Source organism: Macrobrachium nipponense, chromosome 27 (assembly GCF_015104395.2).
Source record: "Macrobrachium nipponense isolate FS-2020 chromosome 27, ASM1510439v2, whole genome shotgun sequence".
Lineage (NCBI taxonomy): Eukaryota > Metazoa > Arthropoda > Malacostraca > Decapoda > Palaemonidae > Macrobrachium > Macrobrachium nipponense.
This window is the reverse complement of record NC_087216.1, coordinates 60,403,809-60,419,370: the sequence shown is the minus strand read 5'-3', so window position 1 is coordinate 60,419,370 and position 15,562 is coordinate 60,403,809.

The window sequence follows — 15,562 nt, the reverse complement described above, 5'->3', positions numbered from 1 at the left end:
TTTGCATAATATCCTCCTGTGTTGCAATGTTAGGGATATAAAAAAAAGTGTTCATATTTCCTTCCAATAATGTTGACTGTTTTTTTCTCGTCAAATTCTGCTTGACTTGGCGCCAAATTGTATTACGTTCTGAGCTGCTCTCAAAACGATAAAAGATGTTGTAATATTTATAAGTTTTGCGATAAGGTGATAAATTCCCCTGAAATTAGTGCAATGTTGAGTAAAATCGTTTCGTTTGTTTGGGAGACAAAAGTTCTTGTAAAACAAACGCGTTTTACTGTTTTTTTTTTAAAACCGCTGCTTGTGTACATTCTGCGGTTTGAGCACCATATACTATATATATATATATATATATATATATATATATATATATATATATATATATATATATATATATATATATATATATATCATATATATATATATATATAATCTATATATATATATATATATATATATATATATATATATATATAGATATATATATATATATATATATATATATATATATTATATAGATATATATATATATATATATATATATGTGTGTGTGTGTGTGTGTGTGTGGTGTCGTGTGTTTTATTGAACAGTATATTATATATACAATATATGTATATTTAGTAAGTATAGATATAATATTGCTATATGTAATGATATATATACTATATATATATATATATATATATATATATATATATATATATATATATAATACAAATTATGAATGTATATAGTATATATGCATAATTTGTGTATATACATATTACGCATATTTTCTGTATGTATATGTACAATTACACGAACATAAATGTATATATATAAGTATATACATGATGTAAATTCTGTCCAGGTGTGGGATTTTTATTTTTTATTGGGCTTCTCTCTAATCTTCTTTTGGGGTGTGTGGTAGAACATTGTTTTAACAAAAAATATTTCAGAATCATATATATATATATATATATATATATATATATATATATATATATATATATAATCTGTGTGTGTGTGTAGCATACATAGTAAATATAAATATATACATGTAAACATATAATACTTAAACATGTTCATTATTTGTACGTGCATAAACATTTAGTACACATCCACATAGAAAACGAACCTCTCCTCAAGCAAGAGTTTTACCGAACGCGTCAGAAGAGGCTGAAATTTATTTTCTGTATCTACAGAATGAAAAGTATAATGAATATTCACGGAGAGAGTAGAGCACCTATATCAGTTAATCCCTTGAAACGCAAATCTTGAAAGGATAAGAAGGAAAATCGGGAAGAACACAGGTGAATATTATCTTGAACGTCCTATGTGGCGATGACATATTTCGCCATTACGTACAAAAGCCCACTAAGGGAATGACCTTGACCCTCAGGCCACATCACTTATTAGAGTGATCGTATTTCTTACTAAGTAATAGATGGAAAGACAGAATAAATTAGAGGGTAGCGAATATAGATCCGGTTTGAGCCAACGGCTTTCAGCGAGACTTGTTTTTCCCCGCTGATGAATTATGGGTAATTTCCTTGACGCCCTCTGCGCATGTCATTTTTCTCTTGTCTTTGCAGCGTCCCTTCGGCCACTCGCTGCAACCCCTTTCATTCCTTTTACTTTACCTCCGTCCATAATCACGTTCTTCCATCTTTCTTCCCACCCTCTTCTAACAACAGTTACATAGTGCAACTGCGAGGTCTTCCTTGTCTCCGTTTTCCATCCAGCGCTGAATGACCTCATAGGTTCCAGCGCTTGGCCTTTTGGGCTAACTCTTCCATACCCTATTCCAATTTCTCTCGTTGTGGCCTACTGCTAAACATCCAGTCAAGAAGGATTAATGTTTTGGGACTTTTCTGCTTCTTGAGCAGATGGAAAGCGTGACCCTTGAAAAAATGAATGTTATAGGAAACGCCCTCCCCCTCCCACCGAAAAAAAATGACCTGAATCTTCTCTTGAAGGGTTGAATTATAAGGGGACATAAAAAATAAACTGTAAAGACGCGCTCTTCAGTAAGTGCATGGTGGTAGAAGGGATGAAAAAGTCAAGAAAAATTATTTTGTCGAATTAGACTGTTTGTGGTGGGGGGGGGGGGGGGGTTCGTTGGTGGGGTTATTGACAAGTGGCATAAGGCCTTCAACCCTTTGGAAATTGGGTAAAAAGTTCCGGGACGTTTGAGGTTGTGATAATCCTAAGCAGAAATTATCTTGAGATTAATTGAGATTAAATAACTTAATACACCTGAAGAATGAAGGTCGTTCAGTTTTGCTTAAATTTATATATATATATATATATATATATATATATATATATATATATATATATATATATATATATATATATATATATATATATATATATACATATATATATATATATGTTCTGTATATATATATATAATATATATATATATATATATATATATATATATATATATATATATATATATATATATATAGTTATATATATATATATATATATATATATATATATATATATATATATATTATATATATATATATATAATATATATATATACATATATATATATATATATATATATATACATTAACAGTGTGCTACCGATACAGAAGCTAGAAAAGACAATAAACCATAAATCGCAAAAGGTGACAGAGTCGTAGATAGAAAATTGGGAAAGAAAATTTCTCACCAAGAGAGAGAGAGAGAGAAAGATGATTCCCTCGTTCAATTTAGCTCTGGAGGGCCAAAGGCCGAAATAGAACCTCCTGCTAGTACATATACAAGTGGCGTTTATGTCGCGACCTCATCCATCAAGACAAGGTAATAGTAGTAGTAGCCGTTCCAGTGAATTTGATGCTGGTGGGGATATAAGCCTTTACAACGGCTCCCCAAGCCTCCGGAATGAAGATTGTCCGAGATGGGTCTTTCCCTTGTAACGGCCCCTCATCATTTGGGATGGTTTTTCATCACCACTGCCACTCTTCACTTCACGAGAATGTTAAGATTCGCCTTTTCCGAAGGTTAATAGCATTGACAAGGCCTGCAAGTGCTAATATCTTTTGATAAATGGAATTTTGAATAGAAAATTAAGTGACTTCTGGTTTTTTATTTAATGATGATAAACGTAAGTAACAGAATATACCCGAGTAACTAACATTACAAAGGCCTGAAAGTGTTAATATCCCTTAATAAATTCGTATTTCAAAAGTCAGATGACTGATTCCTAAGTTATTGAATCATTGAAAACTGCAAATTATGGAGAGGGTTTGGTGAAGGAATTCGAAAAGAAAGAAAGAAAAGAAGAATGTATATTGGGAAATGAGGAATGATGAGCTGTTATCTGTTGTAAAGAAAGTTAATAGTAATGGAAATATATTTGTTCAAAAGTTTCTTTCTATAAGTTACTTTTACAGTCATTGTTGGAGTTATGATTTCAGCTAACATAAAGCAACCAGTTGCAAAAAAAAAAACTTTTTCTTTTATCAGTTTTCTTTTGAGTTTAAACTCATACTTTTCTTGGTCGATTTTAATATCCCTAGTAAAAAATAAATCAACAAATACTTATCTGTGTTTTTTTTTTTATTCAGTTTCCTATTCAGAGTAAAATGATGACTTTATTCGGTATATAATTTGTATTATTTTCACGTCAAATCACCTGGAAATGCAGAGCAAATTACCATCAGAGGGATAAATTCCCATGACAGGGGAGGATAGGACTTGAACAACCCCCAGCAGGGATACTCGTGCGCATGCGCGGGTCCAGATAGACACAGACCCCTTCGACAAATAATCCTTTCATCCCGATTAATCTCTTCAGACAGTGGAGATAGCTATTTGTGGAGAGGTAGGAGGAGTGTTTGGGGTTTGGGGGCGGGGGCGGGGTGGGGGTTGAAAGGAGATTTAGGAAAGGTGATTGAGGGATATCTAGAGGAACCAGATTCCTGGATTAATTCGTCTGTAATGAGGTCCTAGGAGGGATGACTTCTCATCTCGTTGCTTCATTACGAATCACCCGTCATTCTCCACTGTTTCATGGAAAGGGAAGCAGCTCTTGGTTGGAAATAGTCATTTGCCTGATCGATCGTCCTTAAGTAGATTTTCTCAAGACAAATATTAGAAATATAAAAAAGGAGAATACTTTTTTTCTCTTTCTTTTATGGTTCTTAGTTTAAGAGCAAGTTATTTGATTATACCAAAGTTGAACTTGCTATCTCTAAGTGGCCTTGCATAGACACATATCAGCAAATATGAAACAAGGAGATTATTTTCGCAATTTTTGTGGCCTGGGTTTGAAAGTAAGTTGTATGTTGAAACTTAAATGCAAATTTTGCTTTTAATTTAAGGCTTTTGCAAAGACAGATTTACAAAATATAAAAAGGAGATTATTTATTCCTTCATTATGAGGTTCTTGATCTGAAAGCAAGTTGTGTGGTTATTTTCAAGATAAATTTTTCTATCTATGTGGCTTTGCATAGACAGATATTAGCAAATATAAAGAGCAAGTTACTTTTTTTTCATTGAGGTTTTTGGTCTGAAAGCAAGTTGTGTTGACTCCCAAGTCAAATTTCATATCTTAAGTGCTTTTGCAATGACAAATATCGGAGAGTATAGAAGAATATTTGTTTCATTTTGATGATTCTTGCTTTCAAAACAATTTATATATTGAGTCGCAAGTTAAATTTGGTATCTCTTAAGTGCTTTATGGGCAAATATAAGGAAATATGAAAAGATATTTTTTCTTCATTTTGATGATTGTTAGTTTGTAAGCATTTTTTTTTTTTTTTTTTTTTTTTTTTTTTTTTTTTTTTTTTTTTTTTTTTGTAATTCTCAAGTCAAATTTGGTATCATTAAGTGCTTTTGCAAAATCAAATGTCAGAAAATATGAAAACTAGATTGATTAAAACTTAATTTTTATGGCTACATTAAATTGTCTGTATTAAAATGGGTTCTATGGAAACTTTTGTCTGTTTTGAGCTCAACTTTAAGTTGAAATATGAAAATGAGAAATTTCTCTTCATTTTTACAGTCATGCTGAATTGTATTAGTTTTAATAGATAGTAAATGATGTCTTGGTTGGTTTGAGTTCAGTTTTATTATTCTCGTTGAAATTCCAACCCCATTTTGGCGTCCATCCTTCCTCGTTCGTCCTTTTCGCCTGAAGAAATCGTTCTATTTGTGCTTCCTTCTATTCTCTATTTCCTCTTCAGTCCCGACTCCCATCCAGTCACCATCAATCTCCTTCCATCAGAGCTTCTTGTTCAACCCAGCTCTCCCTCCTTCTCCTTCTCCTCCTTCTCAAGTCGAGGATCCTGGTTTTTCCCCCTGGCTCCTATTCAGTAGGGCGGGAAGTTCGTTTGTTTATTTATAGAATACATTATTTTATTTTTAGTTTACCTTTTTATTCTATTTTTATTTTACCTTTTTATTTTATCAATTTTATTTTTATTTGTCGTTATATATTTTGGTTTAATTTCATTTTACTTCAATTTATTTAATTTTTTTTATTTACCTTATTTTTATTGTTTTATTCAATCATTTATTTATTTATCCATTTCTCTATTTTCGCTTTTCCTTATATACTTCATAGTATGTGGGGGGAAAGTTAACTAAAATTATTCCGGTATAGTGTTCACATCTACCATCGACTGTTTCCAGTTATCCATAATCACATTAAACAAACTCAGATTTTTTCCCCCCACAAAATAGAGAAGCGGCAATGCAGAACATTGAATACACGGTAATTCTTATTCGAATGTTAACCCTCTGATAAATGGCGGGAAACATTCAGTTATTTAAATATATTAGTTATTAGTATGGGTGGATTTTATTTTTATGAAATACCAAAAGCTTTAAAATGCATAAATGAAATACTTATAATAACAAAGAAGTTCATTCTTATTATAGCTACTTGTTTTTATGAATAATAATAAATTAAATACAATTATTCATGAACGTCATCAACTATGTTTCCTGCAGTCGATTCCAGTAAGCAAAATATTTTAAGCGTAACAGTTTTTAATGTATAAAAAAACACGTACCTGTTAACTACACTGTCATTCTCGTCCTCACCAGCTGCTCGTAGTCTGGCTTCTCTCTCTCTCTCTCTCTCTCTCTCTCTCTCTCTCTCTCTCTCTCTCTCTCTCGTGTGTTCTATGGATCAAAAATCCATCTTAATCAGACAAGAAAGCCAGCGTGAAAACTCTTATTACAAAAAAAAAAAACTTATATCAAGTTTGTAACTATGTATAAATTATTTTTGGAAAAATCAAACTTAAATAAAAAAAAAATTGTAATTGGGACAAAAATGATCGGCCGTTTAACTCTCGTCATTAATTCTCCTTTCAAGGTCTTCGTCATATAATAAAACATTTTCCTCAAATTAAAACGGAAATCTATTCGGGATATGTGTCCAATGCAACTTTTTTTTTTTTCATTTTTTTTTTTTTTTTGGTGACAGTCGTTATTTTGGTCCCTGACAGCATTTAATTCGGATTATGCAAATGATCTCTGCTTTGAAACGCGATAACAGTGTCACCAATGCGTTTGGTGATCTTGAATTTAATTTCGCCAAATGATATCCCCCATTTTTATGAATCCTTAATGTTGCCCGTTGATGAACATCTCATTAACACTTCATCGGTCTGTGAAATATTGTCTGTAAATTACGGAAGACAATAACAAGTAGGCGGCCATTTTGGATGCTGATTACAGAGACCGCTGTGAGCAATAATGTTATCTTACCATTGATGTAATAAAGTCACTGACTACTAAATTATTATGGCCCTTGGGGATTACTGGGCAAGAGAATGACTGCGTGTCAGTTTGCAATTTCAATATTAAGCAATACCTGCTACTGTAAACGATGATATCTTTGCATTGTTTTAAATATTTTATCGTAAATAGTTAAAAGTGGGTTCTAAATAGGTCATAGGTAAACATCAATATACGTATTTACTCTTTACGATTCTCTTTCCGTTGTATATATATATATATATATATATATATATATATATATATTATATATATCTATATATATATATATATATATATGTATGTATATATATTTATTTATATATATTATATATATATTATTGTTACAAATTTAAATGCAGTAAGTGAATATTTTGTAACCTTTATTAATTGTTTAAGCCAAGACAAAACACGTGGGTGTGACATTACGTTAATTTATTTCAGAGTACAAGTCAAAATGGGAAAGTGTATTTTTGCAGCACTGATCTGCCTAACTAGAGCGTGATGGGAGGAGTGGAATACAGCCACAAATAGCATAGTTCCTGTAAGAGAAAATGCCACTATTAACCATGTATCTAGCATGCACACGACCTCTAACCAAGTATATAGCACAAGTAAGCCGTGGAGGTATTGATGTGAAAGATATTCTGAGATGAGTATGTAGTCCAAGATGGCCGAACGGAGCATCTGGGCTTTAGGCTACTTGAAGAAGGCATAAATTGTCAGTGTTAAAGGATTGCCAGTTATGCAGGAGAAGGACCAATTGGATAGTCTTGGGTAGGAGGGTTGAGACGGGAAAGGATTTAAGGACATGTGGGGTTGTGGAAATCGAGGTTCTTTCATAACAGACCTACCTGGATTTTACTTCCGTTGCATGGAAAGTAGCTGAGGAAGAACACTTTCTTCGCCGGTCTGATCTTCGAGCGAAAACGTTGAAAGGTGCTGCCAGCCAGGCTGGTTCTGGAGCTCAGCGCCACATGAAAGGTTTCAAGGCCAGAGTATATGTGCACACATCCAACCAGTTTGGTGGTTGTCAGGAGTAAGGATGACGACCTCCTCTTTCGCTCGTGCTTTGCAGAGCTGCCTCCTTGCTGTGGGCAGAGGTTGCTGGGCGTTCGTCTCTGCTTGGGCATCATGCTACCAGGATTGTAGAGTACTCTATTAATTCTGTATGCTACTAGGTTCAGCTACCGTCGGCCTGTTGGTGGGCGGAGCCAACTTGTGTGGTTGCCGCATGGGTCAGCTGTGTCTGGGGACATGATAGTTCCTCTGGGAGAAATAGTGGGATACAAGCAAAGGATAAAGGTTGGAACGAGATTCAAAAGTGGATGTGGCATTGTGGCCTCCCACATTTATATACTTATCTTTCTTTTCTTTTCAGTCAGTTCTATTCTACATAATATCAATCTTAGTTTTTTTATGATAGATTCTTCGATATTGATATTTAATTATATTTTTTATTTTTTTATTTTCCAAGGAAGATAGTGAAAATTTTTTTTTACAATTTATTTAAATTTATATACAGATAATTACATTTCTCAAAAAATAAAAAGATATTATTTAAATTGAAATAATTTTACTTCCTTGTGAATTTCCTTTTTATGTCTGTTTTCTTTTATTGATTTTTTAAGTTTCCTCTTTGCTGGAAGTTCTGATTTCAACCCTTCATTCCAGTTTTTGTCTTGTGGTTGTCAGGTAATTCCCTCCCTAGGATTTTTTTGACTGTTGATTAAATTCCCTCGTCTTATCGTCGACGAAAAACTAAGAATAATCCAACATTTTCGTGGCAACCTAAAAATTTCCCAGATTTTTGGGATGGCGAAAATCGGCGTTTAATCGAACGGAGCCTCTTCCAGATTTATTTCCAGTCATCAATTACTTCCAGGTAAAACGCCTGAAAATTATTAGTCAGCATAGTAATATGTAAAGAGGGAAACTTTACATTTTAATTCACCGTTGCTTGTTACATGATGGCCGTTACATTCGTCCTGCATTCTTGGTGGACGAACATTCAGGTTCTCTTACTCATTTTTGATGCATTCAGTCTGACTCATTGTTATGTGTTTAATCTTACTCATGTTCATGCGTTCAGTCTTACTTGATTTTATGCATTCAGCCTTACTCATGTTTGTGGTCAGTTTTACTTATTTTTAGGCGTTCGTTCTTGCTCATGTTTCTCCATGTAGTCTTACTCATGTTTCTGCGTTTAATTTTATGAATTCAGTCTTACTCATTTTTGTGTTCAGTCTTCGTCATTTTATGAAGTCAACCTTTCTCCTATTTTTATGCGTTTGGGCTTTCTCATTTCTATGCATTCATTCTTACTCATTTCTATGCATTCAGTCTTTCTCATGTTTATGCATTCGGTTTTACTCCTTTTTTTATGTTCAGTCTTACTCATGTTTATTCTTTCAGTCTTACTCATGTTTATTCTTTCAGTCTTACTCATTTTTATGTACTCAGTCTTACCCATGTTTATGTGCTCAGTCTTACTCATGTTCTTGTGTTCAGTTTTACTCATTTCTGTGTATTCAGCCTTACTTAAATTTGTTTCAGTATTACTCATTTTTTATGCATTGAGCCTTACTCTTGTTTTTGTGTTTAGTCTTACTCATTTTTATGTATTCATTCTTACTCATTTTTATGCATTCAGTCTTACTTATGTTTTTAAAAGTTCAGTGTTACTCATGTTTATCAATGCATGCATCTTACCCATTTTTATGCATTCAGACTCAAGACACTCATGTTGCTGCGTTCAGTTTTATTCAATTTTATGCATTCATTCTTACTCATGTTTATGGATTCAGTCTTACTTATTTGTATGCAGTCAGTCTTACTCCTTTTTTATGTGTTCAATCTTAATCATTTTCATTAATTCAGTCTTACTCATATATATGCTCATATATACTCATGTTTATCCATTCAGTCTTACTAGTTGTTATGCGTCCAGTCTTAATCATGTCTATGCGTTCAACCAGCGTCGCTTCGGGACGTAAGTGAATTTGTTTTGATAAATGTTCCAGTAGGAATATGAAAGATTCGTTCCTGTAACTACAGCTTAAATTATTGTATAATAATCCTCTTACATCAATAACAAAATACAGTATGAAAGATCTACTTCAGGTCATTATTTGCCTAAAGTGCATTACTTACAATGGCAACTAAAAGTTGCTCTATGAAGTCGAAACGATAATTTTTTTTTTTTACTTCTCTCACCTGGAGTCATCTCCCCAACGGCTGAGGAGAGGAGACAGGTAGAGGAAGAGCAACATAAGACACTGGCATAGAAATAGAGAAACAACTCGGCAGGAGGGGGAGGAGGAGGAGGAGGAGGAGGAACAAACCCTCTCGCCTCCATGACACCTGCACCCAATAAATGCACCTTGAGACTTTCGTCTGATCTTAGCATCATTCAGAAGGTCACTCTTATGCATGACAATGCAGGCACACTCAAGGGATGACGGTTGGGAATGAATTTATTAAAATGTGATTCAACACGAGACGTTCTTTGTGGTGGGGGAAATTGCCTTCTTGACAAATGTCAAGCACCAGTGCATTTACTGGATGTTGTGGTATGCATGCTTAAATAAATGCAAGTGTCTGCACGCACGGGTGTGTATATATATATATATATATATATATATATATATATATATATATATATATATATATATATATATATATATAAACACTACACACACCTTGTGTATACGCACGCATTTATTCTAATACACCCACAACATACATTTTTGAAATAACTTAATAATCATTAAAACATCAGTGGATACATTGGAATCTTGGCGCTTGATAAATTTGCAAAGAAGGCAATCCCCACCGCCCACCTCCACCCCCCCCCCCCCCCCCCCCCCCCCCCCCCCCCCCGCAACAAAACACGCCTTGTGTGGATTCATATTTTAATAAATTCATTCCCAGCCGTCATCCCTCTTGTGTGCCTGCATTGTCATGCATGAGAGTGACCTTCTGAATGATGCTAAGATCAGACGAAAGTCTCAAGGTGCATTTATTGGGTGTCAGGTTTCATGGAGGCGACAGGGTTGTTCCTCTCCTCCTCCTCCTCCTCCTCCTCCTCCTCCTCCTCCTCCTCCACCGCCGAGTTGTTTCTCTATTTCTATGCAATATCTCCTGTTGCTCTTCGCTCTTCCTGTCTCCTCCTCCTCAGCTGTTGGGGAAAATTACTCCAGGTGAGAGAAATTAAAAAAGAAGAACGGTTCGTTTTACTATAAGACAACTTTTCTGTTGCGGATTTATGTAATGCATATGAGGAAAATTATGAGCTGGAATAGGTCTATGATTTCATACTGTATTTGATATTTATTCATATGTGAATACTTATCACATCACTGTGATTCATATAAAATTATTCGAGCTACAAATGTCCTTCAATATCTAATTCACTCTACCCGGAATTGATATATTTTCTTATATGTACCGAAGGGGAATTTTTCTTTTTTAGTTAGATTATAATTTCGTCCCCTCATGGGATCGAACGATTCGGCTAACAAGATGTTGTTATTACAAGTTTTATTGAAAATAATGACTATTTCAGCCGGGTTTATTGTATATAGAAGTTCCTCTATTCTTATTACTGGGCTCTTTTCTTCTGTACTTAAATTGGCTATTAAAACACCAAATGGGGGATCCGTGTGAAAAAACGCGGTATTGTTCAAATTGCACAATATATATACAAAATGGCGTTTTAATGGCCAATTTGAGTGCAGAAGAAAAGTCAGTAATAAGAAGAATAAAGAAACTTCTACACAAAATAAACGTGGCTTAAATAGCCATAGTTTTCAATAAAACCTGTATTATTTATATATTATTTATTATTATTATTATTGTTTAAAATCTTTCTATTCGTTGCGACCCAGTTCTAGACTTGGTTAGAATCTGTGTTGACACTACCATTTTCACTTTTAATGATGAATACTTTCAACAAAAGGCTGGTGTTTTCCATGGGTTCACCATTGTCACCAGTTTTAGCCAACCTGTGCATGGAGTTCATAGAAGTTGAAATATTAGAGAGATTGTAACCCCAACTGTAAGCCTGCCTCTGGGGTGAGATATGTAGACGACATATTTATTGTTTTTTACGGCGACGACGTAGCTTTAGATTGCTTACTGAATACTGCCAACAACGTTGTCGATTCGATAAAATTTACAGTAGAAAAAGAGGTTGATGGTAAGATTTCTTTCTTAGATGTTTTAATTCATAGGATGTAAACAGTAACTCTTTTAAATTTTCAGTTTTTAGAAAAAGCTACCAACAAAGAGTATTATATCATTATTTTTCCCACCACTCACAACAAGTTAAAAGGAATGTAATTATGAGTTTTGTTTTAAGGGCCCTTCGCATATGTGACCCCGCATTTCTAGACGGGGAACTCAAACATGTCGTAGACACTTTTAGGTCCTTAAAGTACCCAGAACATTTTATTACTGACGCAATTAGCCGAGCTAAAAAGAAGTTTTACATTGGTCAAGAGAATAAGGAAATGAGAGTCAAGAAACGTGTATCATTGCCCTTCACGATGTAATCTCAAAAGTAGGTGATTATATAAATAAGCACCAAAAAGACATAGAAATAGTTTATACTTACAAAACACTTTGGCAAAAGCTCTTACAAAGAATAATAACAGTACCAAGAGAAATAACGGTGTTTACAAGGTTCCTTGTCAGGATGCGGTGGCTGTTACTACGGGGGGGAAAGTGGTAGGGGATTAGAGGTCAGATTAAGGGAACACAGAAGGGCCTATGATCTTCATGCACAGGGCAGCGCTTTAGTGGCTCACAGTTTTAATTTAGACCACAGAATTAATTGGGATGGTGCACAAATTTATTTTAAAAGCGACGATTCTCACGTGAGAAAGACTAGTTGAAGGCGCCGCTATAAACATGGGAATATCTTTTGAGGATAACAAGTCGTTTACCAATGAAGACCCTTTTATAAACAGTTTCATTGCCAGGCAATACTTAAAAGAATTTGTATTTTTAAAAACCGACGTTGACCATGTGAACCCTGATGCTCTGCTTCCTCTCCCCTCTCTCTCCAGATAGCCGACGTCCCAGCGGAGTGTTTCCGGCTATGGCACCTATGCATGCAAGCAGGAGCAACTTCGCAGGTTCGGAGATCGAGGAGGTTGGCGCAACTGCCTGTTGAGATTGGGATTACGTAAAACACGAACCAGCACTTCGACGATGGGCTGTTATTATTTTCTCGCCCCGCCCACCTTTTTAGATGCTCTTCGGAGGGAAAACTACCCTCTTCATTACATTTTAACGTCACACTGATGAGGAACACCGTTCAAGTGTTCGAAAGTCTTTGTTTTATATTTTTACATAAATATATTTTTATATATAATTGTGGATATTTTTTAAACAATTTGTTTTCACGGAATTGTGAATTTCTTAACAAAATTATTATTATTATTATTATTATTATTATTATTATTATTATTATTATTATTATTATTATTATTATTATTATTATTATTATTATTCAGGAGATGAACCCTATTCATATGGAATAAGCCCACCAAATGGGCCACTGACTTGAAATTCAGGCTTCCAAAGAATATGGCGTTCATTCCAAAGCAGAACAGAGGGTAATGGGAAATGCAAAAAAGAGGAATTAAGTTATTGGGAAAACAGATAAATCAAGAAATAGATAAATAAAAAATAAGTAAAGAGAACTCAGTGAGAATAAAATGGGCATAATTTCAACATACGCATTTGCTCTTACCATGCGCGCATACTCGCGCGCACAGACGACTTCGAATAGACACTAACGGGCAACACACGTAGTTGGAACAGTTGAGGTCATGGATACTTGATTAATTATGCTTTTGATCTGTATGAAAACAAATCCATCATTTTGCATTCTGGTTTCGTGTCTGGCAAAAATGCTGACAAGAAAAACAAATTAACACTTTTAATCTGGGATTCCAATCATTCAGTCTTTTGCCTATGTAAACTTCGTTTGATAATCATGAAGAATGCGGTATTTTCAAATGCTGCACTGTTAGTGGAGATCTCTCTCTCTCTCTCTCTCTCTCTCTCTCTCTCTCTCTCTCTCTCTCGTAGTAGCCATCTTGCTTGGTGAGACGTACCCGCGTGAAGTCAGATTAATCAACAGATATCACAAGTTTAACATACGACTAGAATTTGAGAAATATCTAGAAGTGTTCGTGAACTATCGGTGATAAGATTAGTGTGAAAATAGTAGGATAAAGCGTCTTCTAAGTTAGTTTAACAAAGTGTAATACTGAAATCAGAACAAGATGGCAGTAAGTTCCAACTGCGGGAAAAGGTGGCGTAATTTAGCTTGCTTGGCAGATTCGCAATACGATGATTTGGTAGCAGGAAGGGAAACTGCATTTCTCATCTATGAAATCAGCAACAGTCCTAACCAAAAAGATACAAAAGCAGTTCATAGATATATTAGAAGGATATAATCCTTCAAACTGGAACAAATCTAATGAAAACATCTTCAAAATAATTGAGAAGTTCCAAATAAATAAAATCCAAGTGGTCAAGAGACGCATAAAGAAAAATGATACATAAACCAACATATTCCGACAAAGAAAATGAATAAGGTGAATCTTGTGAATATCCTAATTGATGCTTAGGAAAAAGAATGCCAAAAGCATGCAAACTGTGTAAGGTTTGGTATAGCATAGTCAATCCACAAAACCTAATCAGAAAATGTGCTGCATGCAACATTCCGACCCATCCACAGTGTGCTGAGGTAATGCAAGATTTGAGAAAGATACAAGAATTTTTTTGTTCAACATGTCTATCATGGATAGACAATGTTATTAAATCAAGATTGAATGTACAAATAGTTGAGGATGAAGAAGAAGAGGAAGAGGAAGAAGAAGAAGAAAAAGAAGAAGAGAAAACGGAAGAGAAGTAAACAAAAATGAAATGACAGAAAAAATAAGGAAAACAAAGAACAAGATAAAAGTATGGATGCAGAGATATCATTGATACTACATATGAGGCAATAAAACAGCATACCTACGAAGAAATAAATTACGATATGACAACAGAAAAGCAAATCCCGAAGAGGCTCTACCCAGATCTACACAATGACGGGAAAGAGGAAAAAATAGAACAAGAAGACAAAATCTGCAACCTTTTGAAAAGAGGGAATTGCAGATTTGGAGAAAGATGTTACTACAAACATCCTAAGGTATGTCAAAAACTATGAAATATATGGTAAATGTGCATACTTAGATGGCTATGGGGATGATTGCAGAGATCTGCATCCAAAAAATATGTAAAAACCTAAAAGAAGGAAAAGGAGGATGTAAGTTCGACAAAAAAATGCAAATATATGCACCCTGTAGCCATGAATCATCATCAAATAAATAACCAACCAAGTAATAAAATCCAAAATAAGAAAGAAACAAAATAAAGAGAGAAATCAAGAATATCAGGTAAAAGAGAAAAGCAAACCACCAATGAGATATGCAGAGGTGTCAGCAAAAAATTTCAAAGCATCAGCTCCGAAATTCTACTCAAGAGATAATAACTGTATTTATTATGCAAGAGGATATTGCAGAAACGGAGAAAATTGCAGATTCAGACACAAAATAAATAATTATGATGAAGGAAGATCAAATATTATGGAAAAGTTGGATTTTTAATGTCAGAATTTTCGGAAATGAAAAAAAAGAACAAAACATACCAGAACAGGAAAAGAGAATGGGGAAAATCCTTATTACTACCAATATTAAATGAAGGAGAAAACACGCAAACCATCATAGTGATGAATGCGCAGGGTTTAGTTACGAGTAACTCAAAAAGAAAA